This window comes from Pan paniscus, chromosome 1 (assembly GCF_029289425.2).
Source record: "Pan paniscus chromosome 1, NHGRI_mPanPan1-v2.0_pri, whole genome shotgun sequence".
NCBI classification, from domain to species: domain Eukaryota; kingdom Metazoa; phylum Chordata; class Mammalia; order Primates; family Hominidae; genus Pan; species Pan paniscus.
In genome coordinates, this window is record NC_073249.2 from 176,693,962 (window position 1) to 176,714,474 (window position 20,513).

General features: G+C 41.5%; 1 protein-coding gene across 19 annotated transcripts in view; it reads right to left on the bottom strand.

Annotated features, from left to right (window-relative positions):
- The window catches only part of ELAVL4 (ELAV like RNA binding protein 4), a 156,083-nt gene that overhangs the window by 26,935 nt on the left and 108,635 nt on the right, over positions 1–20,513 (bottom strand). The window lies entirely within an intron of this gene.

The following is a 20,513-nucleotide window of genomic DNA, read 5'->3' on the forward strand; positions in this document are numbered from 1 at the left end:
AGGCAGGACATGGTAGTGGAAAGAGAACAGGTGTGGTTTGTCAGAAGAGACTTAAACTGGAGTCCTAGAGCTTTCCCTATCAGCTGCGCGACTTTGTAAGGAAGTCATTTAATCTCTCTCCCCCTCCCACCTCCAATCTCTGTTCTGGAGATAACAGCACTTACCTCAGGTAGGTTTGATAGAGTGAGAGATTGTGTATAAAATGCCTACCAAGTACATTGTCTAGATTGGAGTAGGTGCTCAACAAAAGACAGCTATACTCTGCTCAGGCCTGTAAAATTGAGGCAAGTGCTGGACACAGTAGCAGTGTCTATTGCCTCGGTCATGCCAGCCACACCCACATTCAGAGGGATGTAGCAAGATTTGAGTAGCAAAGACTGGAGATGTGTATAGTTAAGGATGCAGGCATGGCTAGAATTCAAAGCAGTTGCTACAAATCATTCTTTACCCTCATCATTCCCTGAGCCAAAGAACAATAAAGAAAAAGGAGAGGGGTTTTCTACTGGAAAGAGCTGGGGAGCTCCTAACACAAAGCTAAGAGTGCAAATAAACTCTGAAAAGAGGATTTTGCTACTTTAGGTGGAGATGGCATCAACTTGTCTGCAAAGAGAGGTAGCAAGTGACAGGGCTCCCCCCAAGTGAAATAAAAATAATGTGCTTGCAATCGTGCCACTGATTATAAATAGTCCATCAGCTCTGCCATGTGTCATCAGCCAGAAATATCATTAGGAAACTTTACATTTTCTGACATACCCTTTAAGAAACACAGAGCTTGGGGTGGCTGCAAAACCAGCTTGAACTTCCCAAGCAATGTTATTGATTTGTGGGCGGCAGCAGAGCCGAAGGGGAGGAAAATGACAGGACGTCACATGTCAGCAAAGACTGATTACATAAAGCTCTCTTTGGAGTACTGGGGCCAGGGCTGGGAGACAATACAGCAAAAAGCCTGCCATGTCCTGGTGATAGGAGCCCATTTCAGCGGCCAAAAAATCTTTCCAACAGCTTCTGTTTTGCTGGTAAATGTCTGTGTTTGTGTTGGTTGTAGGAGGAAACCTGGGAAAACAAGTTGGGTTCTGGATGAGAAAATGGGTGACTTTGTTATAGGATGGAGCAAAGAGAATCACAAGAAAGCTCAATGGCATTTGACCCCAAATGGAAAACCCAAAATGACACTTCCATTAGGATATTCCTTTGTTTTGGAAGAACAGGGTGAGAAGAAGAAAGACAGGGGCAAACTTTACCAGACATGCCCTTCACCAGCCAGGATTAGTAACTGAAGAGGAAGGAGAGAATGCTGGGTGCACTCCAGCTGCTGGGACCCTTCTCTTTCCATCTCACTGTGTAAGTATGGTGTGTGAGTGGCGTGTGTGTGTGTGTGTGTGTGTGTGTGTGTACGTGTGGTGGGGGCAGGGGGAGGTGAATTACAAGACCCTGCCATATGTTCCCAGAAATTTCATTTTGCAAATACAAAAATACAGAGACCAATTTCATTGGTTTAAAAATATCATTTATCCGAAATTTGGTGTCACCTCATCAAACCTAGCTAAATAATTCACCTAATTAAATACATTTTCATCATGCAAATTTCTCAGTCATATTTACCTTGCATATATGAGAAGCTTTAAAAATTGCTGTCCAAAAGTATTCTTATAATCACTTTTTAAAAACATTCACCAAGTTGAGCTGCTTTTAAAGGATTTTTTAAAACAATTATCTCAATGATAAACCTTATGCATAAGTTCTAGGAAACTGGTCAGATGGTCAATCTATCCAGCCCAATTTAATTTGCATAAAATTAAAATAAATTATGAAAAATATAAACAAAACACCACTTAACAGCAAAAATTAGACCTAACTCACATTGGAGTAGTACTTGATTTATTTATACTGATGGAACATATGTGGAGGAATCATGCTTACGAGTGGTACATGCTCCTGACACACTATCCATCTTTCTAAAATTACTCATATATTGATGAAAATCTAAAATAAATATAATGGGCATAATTTTCACATTCTATATTTTATTTTTGTTTTAGACCTTTGCTTCTGGAGGAAGGAAAATACATTCAAGTCCTAGGAAGATTCTGAAGGTCAAATGAGGGAAAGGAGCCCTGCCCAGCAAGATGTATCATGTCAAGCCACCTGCTTCTATCAGTCCCAAATCCACCATCGCCTTAGTTCCTGACTGCAATTAGCACAACTGTGTTATCACCTGCTCTAGCTTTAGAGAGAGACTGCATTTAACATCAAGAATGAGGGTGCTTTTGGGAAAATGAAAAAAAAAAAAACAAAAAACACATGAACATCATTTCAGAAAGGAAGAGGAAAAATGATGATGATTCTCCTTGATATGAAATAATGAACTGCAAGCTCTAAAACAGAACATTGCATTGAACAAGAGGAGGACAGAGGCAGAAAAACTTGCCTGTGAATTGAAAGATATGAGATAGTCTGGTACCACAATGAAACTACCTGTGGTTAGCCTAGTTCATGAACAGGTTTTCTTAACATGCTTCTCACCATCATAGGAGTTCAGCTAAGTCTAATAAAAAGCACTCTATGGATCTAAGCATTCTCTTTTAACATGTCCTGTAGAGGATTAAATCTCTACGTAGAAAATAAAAAAACCCAAGCTTTACTTCTTTTAGAAACGATTTCAGTAGTAAGGGAGAGTAAAATGAGGAAAAATTTTATGTTTTAATTTTGGTGGCCATATATTGGTGATGGGTTTTATATTTGCAGTTCTGTATGCTAAGTGTACCTAGAAAAAAATAGATGAAACGCATTCACAAAAAATAGCAACACTTTTTCTATGGGGACCAAGAGAAATGCTATGCTGGGAGGGCCTGAGGGATCCAGTCTGGAGCCCAGAGCTAGTGTATCTGTATGTGTATTCCAGAAATAATATCTTTTTATTACTCTTTCTTTTTTTTCCAAATGGCTACATCTTCTCCCTTTATCAGCAGTAGCAAGATTTGAGAACATAGGGATGGCAACAGTATTTTCAGAACAGAAAATTAAAACAAGCTGTATTTTTGTTCCCAATTTATGAGTTTATTTTGATGGGAAGTTGAACAAATAAAAAGGAAATCATCAAAGTTATGTTTATTGAATCCTCTTTATTAAAAAATAAGATATGAAATTAAGACTGCCTCCAAAATTTAGAAACTATAGTGAGCATTTGGCCCCTTGGTGCCCAGGTGACCTACAACCCTTACTGTGACCAGTCCCTAATAATCCTGTCCAGCAGGCATGTGTGAATGGTCACCAGTTATCATGCATGGGCAGGAAATACATTCTTGGCAGTTTGAGATGGAAACTTATAATTCAGAATGTACTTTCCAAGAGAAAACTGCTATACATAATGGCTACACTTTAAAGCACTTCAGAGTATTTTGAATTAAACAGGTTTTTGTTTTTAACAAGCTGTTCTTAAATCTGAACTTCAATATTTCTGTTTTTATAAAGCATAGGCACATAGGCACACACACAAATACACAATGTCTCCTCCTACTATGACATGGCAACATCTTTATTCTGTTATAATAATTTGTATATCCAACTCTTCCCCTTAGAAACAAAACACATCTTCCCATAATAACTAGCTCATAAAAGTTTCTATCCTTGCACATAGTAAGTCATCAACAAATGCTTGATAAATGAAAGAATGGATGTATGCATTTGTACTAGTCCTCCATTACTGAAAGCATATGACCAGAATGTTTGGTAAGTTTGGGGGAAGAGGGGGAAAAGAGGGGGTACCCAGGGAATTAATTTTGCATTTGTGAGAAAGAGAGGACACAACAATAAACTGACTCCGGGGGCTGGAAAACAAAACACAAACAAGAAATGTCCTGGGTAGGTTCTCCTCTGGCACAGATCAGATGAACAACAAAAATCACCCTTATCCACCTTTCCACAGAGATTCTGAGTTTACAAAATGCTTTCCCATCCTTCTATGCATTTGATTCTCTCAACAACCCTGTTTGAGAGATAATTATCATTTTATAGATGTGGATATTGAAGTTCAGAGAAAATGGTGATTTGCCTAAGATCACAGAGCTAGATCATAGTCTGGATCAGGTGTTAGAAAACTTTTTTATGTATAGGGCAAGACAGTAAGTAGTTTAGGCTTGGTAGGTCTTATGGTCCCTGACAACTCTGCCATTGTGTAACAGCCATAGACAGTATGTAAACAAATGAGTGTAGCTGTGTTCCAATGGAACTTTTTCTAGAAAAACAGGCAGTAGTGGCCCAATTTGGCCCATGAGCTGTAGTTTGTTATCTTCCGGTCTAGATCATTTGACTTCAAATCCTGTACTCTCTGCCACAACTAGTTACTCCATTTGAACTAAAATGTTATTATAATAACAATGATTCTGAGACCCTGAAATGTATCAGAGGCTTTTTGAATCTGCTGTGAAAGAGTAAATTATCTCCAGTAGTTTGTGTTAAGCATTTTTGTTATATTTAATCTCTAGAAAGTGTTGAGAGCATAGCTGGTTATAACCCCTTATTTTCCCAGCCATTCTGGATAGACGTAGCTTTTCCTTGCCTTTAGGATCCTGGGGATTATTCTGATCCTGACATCCTTATGGTTGATGGCTGCAGTAGAGAAGCTGGCCAGAAAGAACCTCAGCATTTCTGCACTGCCAATCTGCACACCTTGCTCTTTCGCTTTTTAAAAACCAGCATTCTCCAGAAACCGAACAGTTACTCCCCTCATCTACAAAGCCCCTGAGGAGGCAGCCAGATGGGTAGCTGCTGTTGAAAACTTCTGAGTTGAGTAAGGAATTTTTATGGAAGTTAGAACCCCTAGTTCAGGCTGAAATCCTGTTCTCAAAGCGCATGATAAAATCCCCAGTCACCTCAAAATTACCCGCATAGCAATAATCCACATACTAGGTTAATTGCAGCCAACTCCATATCCTGGGACTCCTTCACTGCCCATTCTGAGAGGTCTTTCTTGCTTTCAGCAGGCTTAAATCTACCCAAACACACCCAAGAAAGGGTCAGATGAATGGTTGTTACTGCATGTATCAATGTGTGTGTGGTTCAAAACTATTTGCTGTATAACCTTGGTTAAGTCATTTAAGCTTTATCAGTATGCTCTCTTATCTGGAAAAAATAGAGATAATCCCTTAATTCTCACAATCAAAGTATCACTGTGAAGATTATATTAACATGGGGACTAATAGCAGCTACAATTTATTCAGTGCCTACTTTGTGCCAGGCACTGTGCTAAGTGGCTTATTAATGTTACCTCATTTAATTCTGTGTGAAATGGGTATCATCAGGCCTACTGTGCAGATAAGGAAAGTGAGGCTTGAGAAATGTTAAATAATCTGTCCGAAGTCAACCAGCAAGTAGGCTCCGAGGCTAGGATTTGAATGAACTCCAGTCTGTTGGATATCTCAGTTCACACTTTCTCTCTACAGGGACTGGCCCAAGTTTACGTGTCCAGCAGAGTGTCTGGCATCAGGCAGTTACTCAAGGGGATACATTCACTTGCACTGGGGGTCTCTTCTCCTTCTTAACACACTGACTGGGGATCCCTTGGGGTTCTGGAGCACCTATGATTGTTCCCTCCCATCCCACCTCTGAGAGGCTTACAGTGAGTCTTGGCTTATTTCCTGCAAGCCCAGTGTTACTACAGCCAACTAGTCAGAGGATTTATTTTCTTTTGGTCATTCACACAATTTCCTCAAACTAAGTATGTGGGGTTTTTTTGTTTGTTTGCTTGTTTTGTCTCATTCTTTTGCGCAAGCTGGAGTATGGTGGCATGATCACAGCTTGCTGCAGCGTCAAACTCCTGGGCTCAAGCGATCCTCCCACCTCAGCAACCAGGGTAGCTGAGATTACAGGTGCATGCCACCACACCTGGCTAAATTTATTTGTTTATTAAGAAATCAGGTCTTGTTTTGTTGCTCAGCCTGGTCTCCAACTTTTGGGCTCAAGCATTCCTCCTGCCTTGGCCTCTCAAAGTGTTGGGATTACAGGCAACCATGCCCAGCTTAAGTATGGTTTAAAACCTTGCTACTCAAGGTGTGGTTCCTGTATCAGCATCACTGGCATCACCCAGGGACTTGTGAGAAATGCAGATCTTCAGGTCCCATCCCAGACCTACTGAATCAAAATCTGTACTTCCACAAAATCCTCAGGTAAGTCAAATGCACATGAAGGATTAAGAAGCATTGGTTTAAAGTATGATGAGAAACACTGGAAAGAAAGGGAATTGGAGTTGGTCAGACGTGTGTCTGAATCCCAGTTCTTCAATTTACCGCTGTGTGACTCTGGCTAAGTTAAATTAACCTCCCTGTGCCTTGGTTTCTGGGGATACTACACACCCAACTCATGGTAACAGAGAAGGGAAGCTCTGATGAGAAAGCTCTCAGAATTTCTTGATATATGCTATTTCTTTTTGTCCCCAGAATTTACATTCTTACTTTGCGTCTTTCTGCTCCAATAATCTCATTTATAAGATGGGGCTAATATTACTTTTTTCAAGGGGTTAATAGGAGGATTAAAGGTGATAATGCATGTAAAGTCACTGCCATAAAACAGATGCTCAATAGATGTTGGTTCCTTTTCCTTCTTCTCTCATGCCCCACGAGATACTATCTGACACTGTGGTCTATGTGAATGTTATTCCTCAATGAAACCGCAACCTTCTTAAAGGTAGAGGCTGCTTCTGATGCCTTCCTTTTACATTGGAGCATATAATATTCAACATGCACACAAATCCCACATATAACTAGCACCTACCACATGCTAGACACTATGGGTAGACCCCAAAATGACCAAAAAATTGCCCCCGCATTCAGGGAGCTTATAATGTAGAAGGAAAACACAGGTATAAAACTAATTATAGCCCAGCAAAAATAATACATATAACAGGTATTTTTCTTTTAAAGCTATATAAAAGAACAGAGAGGAAGTTGAAATTGATTCTGACTGAGTAGAGTAGGGAAGGCTTCATGGAGGTGGAGACATTTGAGCTGGGCTTTGAAGATAAAGCAGAGTTTTGATAGAGTTTCCCTATCACAATGATGACATTCCAACTTGAGGGCTGAATCTAAGTACTACATTTATCCCACAGATATTTAGTGAGCATGTGTTATGTACCAGGCATATTCCACTCACTAGGAATATAAAAGAGAACAAAACCTACTTGTTTTCTGCCATCACTGAATTTACATTCTGATTGGGGTTGAGGGAAATGGACAAGAAATACATAAATGAAATATAACGTTTTTCAGATGATAGTGAGTTGTAGGGAGAAAATAAAGCAGAGAAGAAGGAAAGGCAGTGTAGGGGGTGGAGTTGCGATTTTTAAAAGGTATGATGGTTTTTAAATAGGTATGATAGTTAATACTGAGCGTCAACTTGATTAGACTGAAGGATACAAAGTATTGCTCCTGGGTGTGTCTGGGAAGGTGCTGCCAAAAGAGATTAACATTTGAGTCAGTGGGCTGGGGAAGGCAGATCCACCCTTAATCTGGTGGGCACCATCTAAACAGCTGCCAGCGAATATAAAGCAGGCAGAAAAATGTGAAAAGGAAAGACAGGCCTAGCCTCCCAGAGATCCAGCATCTTTTTCCCATGCTGGATGCTTCCTGCCCTTGAACATCGGACTCCAAGTTCTTCAGTTCTTTGACTCAGACTGGCTCTCCTTGCTCCTCAGCTTTCAGACAACCTGTTGTGGGACCCTGTGATCATGTAAGTTAACACTTAATAAACTCCCCTTTATATGTATATACATACACATATATATATGTGTGTGTGTATATATATACATATCTCCTATCAGTTCTATCCCTCTAAAGAACCCTGACTAATACAGATTTTGGTACCAGGAGTGGTTCTAGAGGAACAGAATATTAAGGATGGAGTTCTTTAATTAGTTTTGGGATTTTTGGAGTTGGCTGCTTAATATGATTAGACCCCAAAATGCTAAGGACTCTACTTCTAATAGCACAGAGAACATTGATAGTCTTTGGCATGACCTGTTTAGAGCGTTATGCAAAATAAATGAATTTGATACTCCTGATTCACCGCTCGTGAGTGGCAAGGAGTTTAGTGACTCTATACATGATACCTTTGACTGTATGTGGAGAACCAAGGAACATAATGAAGCTGGTTGGTTGCTCCTAAGTTCAGTGGACAAAGTGATGAAAGAAAATGATGAACTCAGGGATTCTGTCTCCCAGCTTCAGAAGTAGATACTGAGCTTCAAATCTACTGAGATTGCCTTGAGTGAGAGTCTTATCTCTTGTAGAGAAAGAGCTGAAATTGTGGAAAAACAGACATGAGCTCTTATCATGTGAGTGGCTGACCTGCAACTAAAGATGCATGCACAGCCTCGCCAGGTGTCTACTGTTAAAGTGAGGGCATTGATTGGAAAAAATGGGACCCTGAAACTTGGAATGGGGATGTGTGGGAGGATCCTAATGAAGCTGGGGACACTCCTGCCACCCTGATGAAGCTGGGGACACTCCTGCCACCCTGATGAAGCTGGGGACACTCCTGCCACCCTGCCTTCTCTTCCCCAGTTTGCGCCAATGGCCTCATGGGGAGTTCCCTATGATCAGTTGACAGAGGAAGAGAAAACTAGGGCCTGGTTTAAAGATGGTTCTGCACACTATGCAGGCACCACCCGAAAGTGGAGAGCTGTTGCACTACAACCCCTTTCTAGGACATCCCTGAAGGACAGCGGTGAAGGGTAATCTTCCCAGTAGGCAGAACTTTGAGCAGTGCACCTGGGTGTGCACTTTGCATAGAAGGAGAAATGGCCACATGTTCAATTATATAGTGATTCATGGGCTGTAGCCAATGGTTTGGCTGGATGGTCAGGGACTTGGAAGAAGCATGATTGCAAAATTGGTGACAAAGAAATTTGGGGGGAGGTATGTGGATGGACCTCTCTGAGTGGTCAAAAACTGTGAAGATACTTGTATCCCATGTGAGTGCTCACCAATGGGTAACTTCAGCAGAGGAGGATTTTAATAATTAAGTGGATAGAATGGCCCGTTATGTGGACACCACTCAGCCTCTTTCCCCAGCCACCCCTGTCATGAACAAAGTGGCCATGGTGGCAGGGATGGAGGTTATGCATAGGCTCAGCAACATGGACTTCCACTCACCAAGGGTGACCTGGCTACAGCCACTGCTGAGTGCCTAATTGGCCAGCAGCAGAGACCAATATCGAGCCCTTGATATGACACCATTCCTCGGGGTGATTAGCCGGCTACCTGGTGGCAGGTTGATTATATTAGACCTCTTCCATCACGGAAAGGGCAGAGGTTTGTCCTCACTGGAATAGACACTTACTCCAGAAATGGGTTTGCCTATCCTGCACACAATGCTTCTGCCAAGACTACCATCCATGGATTCACGGAATGCCTTATCCACCATCATGGTATTCCACACAACATTGCCTCTGACCAAAGCACTCATTTTATTGCTAAAGAAGTGCAGCAGTAGGCTCTTGCTCATGGAATTCCACTGATATTACCATGTTCCCCATCATCCTGAAGCAGCTGGATTGATAGAATGATGGAATGGCCTTTGAAGTCACAATTACAAAACCAACTAGGTGACAATATTTTGCAGGGCTGGGGCAAAGTTCTCCAGAAGGCTGTGTATGCTCTGAATCAGTGTCCAATATATGGTACTGTTTCTCCCATAGCCAGGATTCATGGGTCCAGGAATCAAGGGGTGGAAGTGGAAGTGGCACCACTCACCATCACCTCTAGTGATCCACTAGCAAAATTTTTGTTCCTGTTCCTGCAACACCACGTTCTGCTGGCCTAGAGGTCTTAGTTCCAGAGGGAGGAACGCTGCCAACAGGAGAAACAATAACAATTCCATTAAACTGGAAGTTAAGATTGCTTCCTGGACACTTTGGGCTCCTCCTACCTTTAAGTCAACAGGCTAAGAAGGGAGTTGCAGTGTTGGCTGGGGTGATTGACCCAGACTATCAAGATGAAATTAGTCTACTACTCCACAATGGAGGTAAGGAAGAATATACGTGGAATACAGGAGATTCATTAGGGTGTCTCTTAGTATTACCACGCCCTGTGATTAAGGTCAATGGGAAGCTACAACAGCCCAATCCAGGCAGGACTGCAAATGGCCCAGACACCTCAGGAATGAAGGTTTGGGTCATTCCACCAGGAAAAAAACCATGACCTGCGAGGTGCTTGCTGAAGGCAAAGGGAATACAAATGGGTACAGAAACAGGGACTGTAATTGTCATGGGTATTTCCTCCTTCTTTTGCTAAAGACATGTTTGTGCATGTATACACTTGTACTAAGAAAATGTCTTTATTTTATTTCCTTTTCCTTTATCATGTGACATAAGATTTATTGACTTCATATCAGCATTTAAGTATTGTTAACTCAGTATAATGGTATTTGGGTTGGGGATTGGTGCGTTTCTGGTTGTTTGAAGGATAGTTGTATTATGTTAGGTGTAATCATGAGCTTATTACTACCTTTATTTGAAGATTATTTATAACCTCAAGAGATGTGTATGGGTTCAAGTTGACAAGGGGTGGACCTGTGATGGTTAATACTGAGTGTCAACTTGATTGGATTGAAGGGTACAAAGTATTGATCCTGGGCGTGTCTGTGAGGGTGTTGCCAAAAGAGATTAACATTTGAGTCAGTGGGCTAGGGAAGGCAGATCCACCCTTAATCTAGTGGGCACGGTCTAATCAGCTGCCTTAGAATATAAAGCAGGCAGACAAACGTGAAAAGGAGAGACTGGCCTAGCCTCCCAGCCTACATCTTTCTCCCGTGCTGGATGCTTCCTGCCCTTGAACATCGGACTCCAAGTTCTTCTGTTTGGGAACTCGAACTGGCTCTCCTTGCTCCTCAGCTTGCAGACAACCGATTGTGGGACCTTGTGATTGTGTATGTTAATACTTAATAAACTCCCCTTTATATATATATACACACACACATATATACACACACACACATACACATATATACACACATATATACATATATACACACATATACACATATATGTATATATACACACATATACATGTATATACATATACATATATGTGTATACATATATAAGTATATATATATGTGTGTATATATGTATATGCACACATATACATATATACACACGTGTATATATACCTATATACATATATGTATGCATATATATGTATATGTATACATACATGTATGCATATATATGTATATGTATACATACACATATATTTGTATACATATATACATGTATGTGTGTGTATATGCATATATACGTATATACATATACCTATATGTATATATAGTATATATGTATAGTATATACATGTATACACACACATATATATGTGAGTGTGTGTGTGTGTGTGTGTATATATATATATATATATATATATATATATCTCCTGTTAGTTCTTGTCCTTCTAGAGAACCCTCACTAATACAGATGGTCAGGTAAGGCCTCACTGCTAACATGATGTTAGAGCAGAGATCTGAGGGAAAGGGCTGGGGTGATTGAAGGGTGGTAGCCAGTCACTTCTATTAGAGAAAAGGGCATTCCAGGAAGAAGGAATCTCATGTGCAAAGGCCCTGAAGCAGGAACGTGCTTGGCATGTTGGAGCAGTGGCACAAGTGAATGTGAGGGCAATCCATCATCACGCTTGTCAAATGACTGAAAAGAGGAAAGGGGCACCCTTAGTTTCTTCAATCTGAATTACCATGCTGCTGAATAAGACATGTATGAAAAAACCACAGTGGCCCCCTCCCCTCAGTCTTGCAGATCAGGCGAACATTCTCACTGACACATCCTTTGAAAACTGTCTGGTAATGTGTCTCTGTTCCCCACTAGACTGGGAGCAACATGGGAACAAGATGCTGCTTTATTCATTTCTCTTTCCCCAGGAACTAACAAAGGGCCCATGACATTATTGGATATCCAGTAAATGTTTGTTGGGTAAACTAATGAATATTATCCATTCACATGGATATTTACATTCTCTTAACTACCTTCAGTCTCCCAAATACCAAACATAAAAGGACCGGGAAAAGCAGCAAAATCTTTTTTTTTACCAGAGCCTTACCCATGTCCATAGGAAGTTGGTAAGCGGAACCCGATCCCATAAGACACATGTGAAAGACCTGTGGGCATTTAGTTTGAAGGAGAGAAGACTCTAGAGGTATCCAAAGCCCTTTCTTTTATTTTTTATATTGTATTGCTGTGTTGCCCAGACTGGTCTTGAACTCCTGGCCTCAAGCAATCCTTCCACCTAGGCTTCCCAAAGCACTGGCATGTGCCACTGTGCCTGACCTCAAAGTCCCTTCTAATATTTTGAAAGGTCATGATGGGAAAATAAGGGTAGACTTGCTATGTGGGGCCCTGAAGGAGAGAATGGGAGTCAGGCAGTGGAAGAAAACTAGGGAACAGATTTTTGCCTTTATAAAAGGATAACTTTCTAATAATGCTTTTTTAAGGGATGGGCTGCCTTGTGAGGTGGCGAGAGCCCCATGCCTAGACATGTGCAAACAGAAGCCAGACCTACTATTTGTCTGAGGATGCTAGAGCAGTAGGTAAGACTGACCCATAAGATCCCTTCAAAGGTTCTAAATTATATTTGTTTTAGACTCAATGCTCATAGTGGGTTTCAGTTTATACTTATTTCTAACTGAGAAAATAAAAATAATAGCAAATATTTTTTGAGCACGCATTATGGGCCAAGCACTTCACTTATATCATTACTTACATAATCTTTACAACTCTCTGAAGCAGGTATTTTGATATCTGTTTTACTGAAGGGGAAATTAAGGCCCATTACAGCCCAGAGGGAGAAGTAGCTTTCTTGTCTAGAAAATAGTGGCTAGGCCCATCTGACTCTAGAGCCAGTGTACTTTCTGCTGTGCCCTGGTTTCTTGAATATGTGCTCATTTGTATGCTAAATACCTGACATTAGCATAGCATGCCTGAGACTTTGAGAGAGCATGCGGTTGTTTGTTTGGGTTGTTTCTTTTGAGACTGAATCTCACTCTGTCACCTAGGCTGGGGAGCAGTGACATGATATGGGCTCACTGCAACCTCTGCTTCCTGTATTCAAGCAATTCTCATGCCTTAGCCTCCCGAGTAGCTGGGGTTACAGGCATGAACCACCACTCCCGCCTAATTTTTGTATTTTTAGTAGAGACGAGATTTTGCAATGTTGGCCAGGCTGGTCTCGAACTTCTGGCCTCAAGTGATCTGCCGCCTCGACCTCCCAAAGTGCTGGTATTACAGGCGTGAGCCACTGCACCCGGCGAGAGAGCATGGGTTTTCTAGTACCAACTCCAAGTCTTTGTTCTCCCATTTAATTCCAATATATATCCCAAAGTATCCCATTCCCATCTCCCAACTTGGCTGTGCCTTTCAAACTGGATCTGGTGCATCATAGAATGACAATCTTGGAAAAGACTTTAGTATCAGCCATCTTCAAATCCCTTCTACAAATGTGGAAACTGAGGACAAAGAAAGAAGCAAGGAGCTCATGATCTAGTAGAAAAGTCAGACTCATGAATTATCAGTGATAGTAGAGTATAGTTAAGTGTTACAATAGTGAGATGAGAGAGGGCTTTCTGGAGGATGTGATATCTGAATTGAGACTAATTTGAAAAAATTGACAGGAGACAGCCAGGCAATAGGCAGTCAAGGGCAACAGGTATAGTAGAGCATTCCAGAAGGAGAGGACACAATGAGCACCCATTCCTTGAGAAGAAAGAACTGTCACGAAATTTATAGTCATCACTTCCACTTGTTGTTGATGTCAACCTGTACTGTCAATACCATTTCTAAGTTGAATCCATTCTCAGATGTGTATATGAGATCTCCTTATATCTCTGGCAGAGATTCAGGAAGCATTTAAGCATCTGTAATTTTGAGTGTGTCTGCTCTCTGCCAACAATATTGTTTAAAAAAACAGGACTGGCTGGGTGCAGTGGCTCACGCCAGTAATCCTGGCACTTTGGGAGGCCAAGGCAGGTGGATCACTTGAGGTCAAGGGTTTGAGACCAGCCTGACCAACATAGCAAAACCCTGTCTCTACAAAAAGTACAAAAATTAGCTGGGTGTGGTGGCATGTGCCTGTGGTCCCAGCTACTTGGGTGGCTGAGGCAGGAGATTCACTTGAACCCAAGAGGCAGAGGTTGCAGTGAGCCAAGATCACACCACTGCACTCCAGCCTGGGCATCACAGCAAGACTCTCTCTCAAAATAACATCAACGCAACAACAACAAACCCAGGACCCGAATTCCCAAAGTATTTAAAATTACCTTGGGCCAGTCCTTGGTTATTTCCAGAGGGTATATTCTGGCTTCCTAAGTAGATGTTTGTACTCATCATGTGGCATAAAGATGGCAACAAGCAAAGTGCCTGGCCTACAGTAGGTATTTAATATAAGCTTGTTGAACTGAATGTATTTCTCAATAGACCCTAAGTTCCTTAAGGGTGGGCGCGTGAGTCTTATTATGACCCACATGGATCTTGTTATGACCAATGTCTGGTACATAGTAGATTTTCAAGAAATCTATGTTGAATGGATGGATGAATGAATGAATTCAATAAGTGAATGAATAGTAACAAAAACAGTTATCATTTTTTGAGTGCCAGTCAGTATACTAAACATTTTATTTCTATCATTTCATCTATTGTCTAAAGCAATCCAACAAGGTAAGCATTATCATTGCAATTTATAATCAAGGAGGCCTCAGATTCCAAGATCTGAACATCCATCCAGCTCCAAAGCCCACACAGGCCTTTAATAGAGTTTCTGATTTCAGAGAAGATAGCCAAATTGTTCACATAGATGTAAAATGATGTCTCTGAACATGAAAATGCACAGACTATATACAGTCATTTCTAGCAGTCTCAAAAGCAGAAAGACCAATTACAAAGCTACACTATTCATTAAGAAAGGCCAACTGCTGCATGCAGTGGCTCACACGTATAATCCCAGCACTTTGGGAGGCTGAGGCAGGAGGATTGCCTGGGCCTGGGAGGAGGAGGTGCAGGGAGCCACGATCTTGCCCTTGCACTCCAGGCTGCATGGCAGAGGGAGACCCTGTCTCAAAAAACAAACAAAAGAAAGGCCAACCAACTATTTCTCAAAGGAGGTATTTTCTTGTCTTCCACTCCCCCACCCTTTTGGTTTGTTATATAAAATAAATTGCTCCAAATGACAGATCTTTAAATACACATTTCAAAAATACACCTCAATAAACGAAAAACTGAACTAATCTGAACCTGATTTTTCTTCTGTTTGTTCAGAAAAGAAAGGAAATTTGTAAGATAAAAGCTGGTATCAAGTACTTAGTTAAAAAAAACTGAAAAGGAAAAGATATTCTAAGTAGTGCACTAGGACAATAGAAGCCTCAGTGACAACTATCTCACCTTCAGCATTTATCATACAAAAAGAAGGAGTATTCAGACTGATGACCCTGGGGCAATGAAAGATTCTTAATCGAAGCAACATTAAATTAAATTATGTTCAGAATATTCTTACAAGACAGGAAAGAATAGTCACACGTTTAAAAATATTTTTAACAAGGGTTGAAAAAAAAAGAGGATGATTTTGGCAAACTCCCAGCTAGCCAGAAAAATGAACCAGAATTCTTAATTCTTGGTTGGCTTACTCTCACATGAAACAAAGGTCTGGGTGTCAGATAGACAAGACATTCCACCCAGAGTGGATGCAAACCAACAGGTGATTCCAGCAATGCAGCTGATGTTAACCACGAGGGTTTAGCAACAAAAGAGGAAGAGATAGAAAAAATTATCAGGTTAATACTAATTACATACACTGTAATTAGCCTTTGGGCAAAATGAGACTTTCTGTGGGTGAAATGTCTGTGCATGAAAGGAACTGCTATATTTAACACTAAGACAATGGCTTCTAAAACTCCCACCAGACACCATTCTTACAAAGGGCATGTAGAAGCTCCTGATATCATGTTGGGATTTAGATCAAAAGGGACAAGTTATGTGAGAGGGCTTGGCACAGAGTAATACTTCATAAACATTAACAGAATATAAATCCATTAAAACTGCCTTATTCAAAGTGAAAGACATTTATGGCTCTCACTCAAGGAGATGAGATAAATAACTTGTCCATACAGAGATAAGTCAGGATGCCAAATGTTAGCTGAAGGACTTTGAAAACCTCTGTCAGCATGTCCTTTCTGAAATAACACTAAGGTGCTCTCTGGCCTTGGATCTACCACTAATATCTGTGTGAAATGCAGAAATGGACACCTCTGTCCTTATCATCGAGGAGTTCGCTGATAGTAAAGTGCCAGACATGAAGCTCACCACCATGTTCTAACATCTTAGTTTGATTTCAACAAATGTTTAAAAAGAAAGAAATTCCCAGATCCATGAAGAAGAAAAAAAACAAGAAACAAAAGAATGTTTTCCCTTTTCATTGCTATTTAACTTGCAGGTAGGAAATAAGGCAAAATAAAGACATAAAAACCCAAGAACAACTCATGCAGAAATAGGTCTTTAGGGTAGAAATTGTGGGGGAACGTCATCTTCTTTGATTTTCTAAAAAGCTCGGGATTCTTGCGGAATGGCTACACAAAGCAAGAATGACCCCAGCTTCATTACATGGAGTCAAGTACCTGGCAGATGTGAAAATGAAGGAGTGCCCAGGAATACGAGTGAGATTGCAAAATACGAAGACCTTCCAATGGCTCAGCTCTTCCAGGCAATGGAAAATGGAATGTCACCCTGACAGTCAGGACACCAGATGAACCCACGGTTTGAATCATACGCAGAACGTGCTCAGTACTCAATAATTTTCAAAAAAATGCCTAGTGTGAGATGGGACTGTGCTGATGCTAGAGTTTGGATCCGTATGGCATCATTTTCTGTTCCTCCTGGGAGTAGGTGAGACTTTCCCAGGACACCAACGCTTTTACTTGCCCACCCCGGGGCAGCAGAAGATCTCCCCTCTTTCTTAATGAAATAAATGAGGTCTTCATGTAGGAACTGTTGCAAACTGCCTCCTTGTCTCCCACCCTCAAATTTATCCTCCAAGGACTCCATTCTTCTCTCCTGGCTTAGAAAGGAGAGTATACAAAATGCTGGAGGGAAAAGGGTTCCTTGGGTAATGCTCCATATTATACCATTCCTTTTCACGTTGTGTTAGCACAGGTTCAGAGAAGAACTGATAAAAAGAGCCCCCCATTTTTTTTTTTATTTTGAGATGGAATCTCACTCCGTCACCCGGGCTGGAGTGCAGTGGTGCGATCTCAGCTCACTGCAACCTCCGCCTCTCAGGTTCAAGTGATTCTCGTGCCTCAGTCCCCCAAGTAGCTGGTATTACAGGCGCCCAGCACCAAGCCCAGCTAATTTTTTGTATTTTTAGTAGAGACGGGGTTTCACCATGTTGGCCAGGCTGGCCTCGAACTCTTGACCTCAAGTGATCCGCCTGCCTCGGCCTCCCACAGTGCCAGGATTATAGGCATGAGGCACCATGCCCCACCAAGAAATCCCTTTTAAACTTGGTTCACTTCAGTTTTTCAAACTCATTTGGTCACAGAACCCCTTTTAAAAAACATTATCAATTAAGCACCTTTGGAAAAGATTTTTAGATGGAATTCTCAAATGAATATTACCCTTTGAAACAGGACTGAATACTGTCTCAAGATTTTTACTTAAGGTGGGGGATCTGGTCCCCAAACCTGAACTATAGTTCCTGAAATAACAATCCTGCCAGTTGAAAATAAGACCAAGCCACAGAGTATTTCTTTCTTTCTTTTTTTTTTTTTTGAGAAGGAGTCTTGCTCTGTCGTCCAGGCTGGAGTGCAGTGGCACGATCTCGGCTCACTGCTGCAACCTCTGCCTCCTGGGTTCAAGCAATTCTCTGCCTCAGCCTCCCGAATAGCTGGGATTACAGGCGCCCGCCACCATGCCCAGCTTGTTTTGTATTTTTAGTAGAGATGGAGTTTCACCATTTTGGCCAGGCTGGTCTTAAACTCCTGACCTCGTGATCCACCCGCCTTGGACTGCCAAAGTGCTGGGATTACAGGGGTGAGCCACCAGGCCTGGCTGCCATGGAGTACTTTTAAGGTCTCTTTTCACTGTGACAGTCTATGATTTGGCTTCTCAGATGACATCACACAGTCTTGCTTCTGGGATAATCTAGACACAGGACAGAATTGCATAGTGGGGAGGGGAGTCAGACATCTGAAGACACATTTTCATGTTGGTACAAGTTGTACAAGTCTGGTTCTAGCTCACTGTGTGAGTAGTCAGCAGTGAGCTCCTGAAGTTTCACTAGGAGAACCAAAGACCCAAGGAAAAAAATGCAAAACAACTGTGTGTGGCTGTATGGATAGTCAAGCAGGAGCAAACTCTGATAGGTACACACATACACACATGCAGACACACACACACACAAACAGAGTATCTACACTTAATGAACAAGGCATACGACCCTGGAAGCTAGTACAGTATAGTAAATACAAACAGAGGCTTTGGAGTCAAATAAACATTGGTTCGACTTTGCCACTTAGAAGCTGTGTGATCTTAGATAAGTTACTTTCTTATCCAAGATCACACAGCTGTTTCCTCATCTATAAAATGGAGCTAATAATACCTACATCTCACAGAACTCCTGTAAGAATTATATTACTATATGCCAGGTGTTGTTCTGGGTAGTTTACATAAATTAATGTTCACAATAATCCTATCAGTATCACTATTTTATAAATGATAAACCCGAGGCCCAGAGAAGTTAAGAATTTGCCTGTGGCCGGGCGCGGTGGCTCACGCCTGTAATCCCAGCACTTTGGGAGGCCGAGGCGGGCGGATCACGAGGTCAGGAGATCGAGACCATCCTGGCTAGCACGGTGAAACCCCGTCTCTACTAAAAATACAAAAAATTAGCCGGGCGTGATGGCGGGCGCCTGTAGTCCCAGCTACTCGGGAGGCTGAGGCAGGAGAATGGCGTGAACCCGGGAGGCGGAGCTTGCAGTGAGCCGAGATCGCGCCACTGCACTCCAGCCTGGGCGACAGAGCGAGACTCCGTCTCAAAAAAAAAAAAAAAAAAAAAGAATTTGCCTGTTACACAGCTAGTAAATGATAAGGCAGAGACGTACATATAGGTAGTCTAGCTCTTAATCACTAGACTATCCTGTCTAGCACCGTGCTGGATTAGCTTAGGCCTAAAATATTCCCTTAGCAGACACAGATACACATATCTATATATACAAACACCCTATACCTCCTCTTCCTCTCTGTTTTTTAAAATCTGATGTTTTGGTTATTAGTTTATTACATGGTGCCATTCAAATGGGCAACATGTGGACACCAGCTTCCCACACACAAGGATCCTATGTGGCTGCTCAAGGAACAGAAGAACAAATTCAAGCCTGAGAAATGTTAGTTCATTCTGAATGATGACTCACAGCCGCTATTTTCACAAACAGCCTGCTAATTAAACTTTCTTATGAACTCTGCTAACCAATTTTCCCAATGCATGGAGGAAAAATCATTCATTATAGACCGGAATCCAAAATCTAATATTAACAGCACAAGTAGGATCTGTGGCATTGTAATTTGATCAGCTTGAGCATTAATAACAGTTAGACACTGATGTCTGAGAGAGTTAATCAGCTTTTGTTGAGATGTACGCAGATAACTGAGCAAAACCTCTGGAAGGCAGACTAGGAAGGAAAGATAGCTTATCACAGGGGGTTTAAGGGTTTGTTTTACCCTCATAAATCCCCTGCTTACAATGTCCTATCTTATAGGTGACCACAGTAATATCCTGAATTTACCAGCACATTAGCAAATCATCTGATCTCACAACACACAGAAAGGTGCGAAAAGTCAGTATTATCTCCATTTTATGCACAACAACCTGAGGCACGGAATGGCTTGATCCACCAAAAGTCCCATAGCTAGCCCGAGAAGAAGAACTTAGTGGATCCTTCCACTTTATCATGTTACCACTTATAGAAGTGGCCTAATTTTAAAAAAAATCTCAGAAATTATCCTGACATATTCAACTACAGACCGTCCCCGACTTACAATGGTTGGATTTATGATGACTTCTTGACTTTACAATGGGTTTATCAGAGTATTAAATGCATTTTCAACTTATGATATTTTTAATTTATGATGGTGTATCAGGATATAATCCCACTGTAAATGGAGGAGCATCTTATTGAACTAAAGGCTTTCATTTACAATCTTCCAGAACCACTGAAATTGGTGTTCATTATTTCTGCAGCTATTCCTGAGGTTTACTGGAATACAATGTACAGCCACATTCATGACTCAGGATGAAACAGCAAGAATGGGGGAAACCCTCTCTCGTGAAGGTCTCTCGTCCCAGCTGGCAGACAGACATGGGTATGCAGCCGGCTTGGCCACTTGCTTGCTGTGTGACCTTAGGCTAGTCACGTTAAACTCCAGGAACCTTGGTTTCCTTGTCTAAATAAGGGGGTCACTAATGTCTACCTACTGTAGA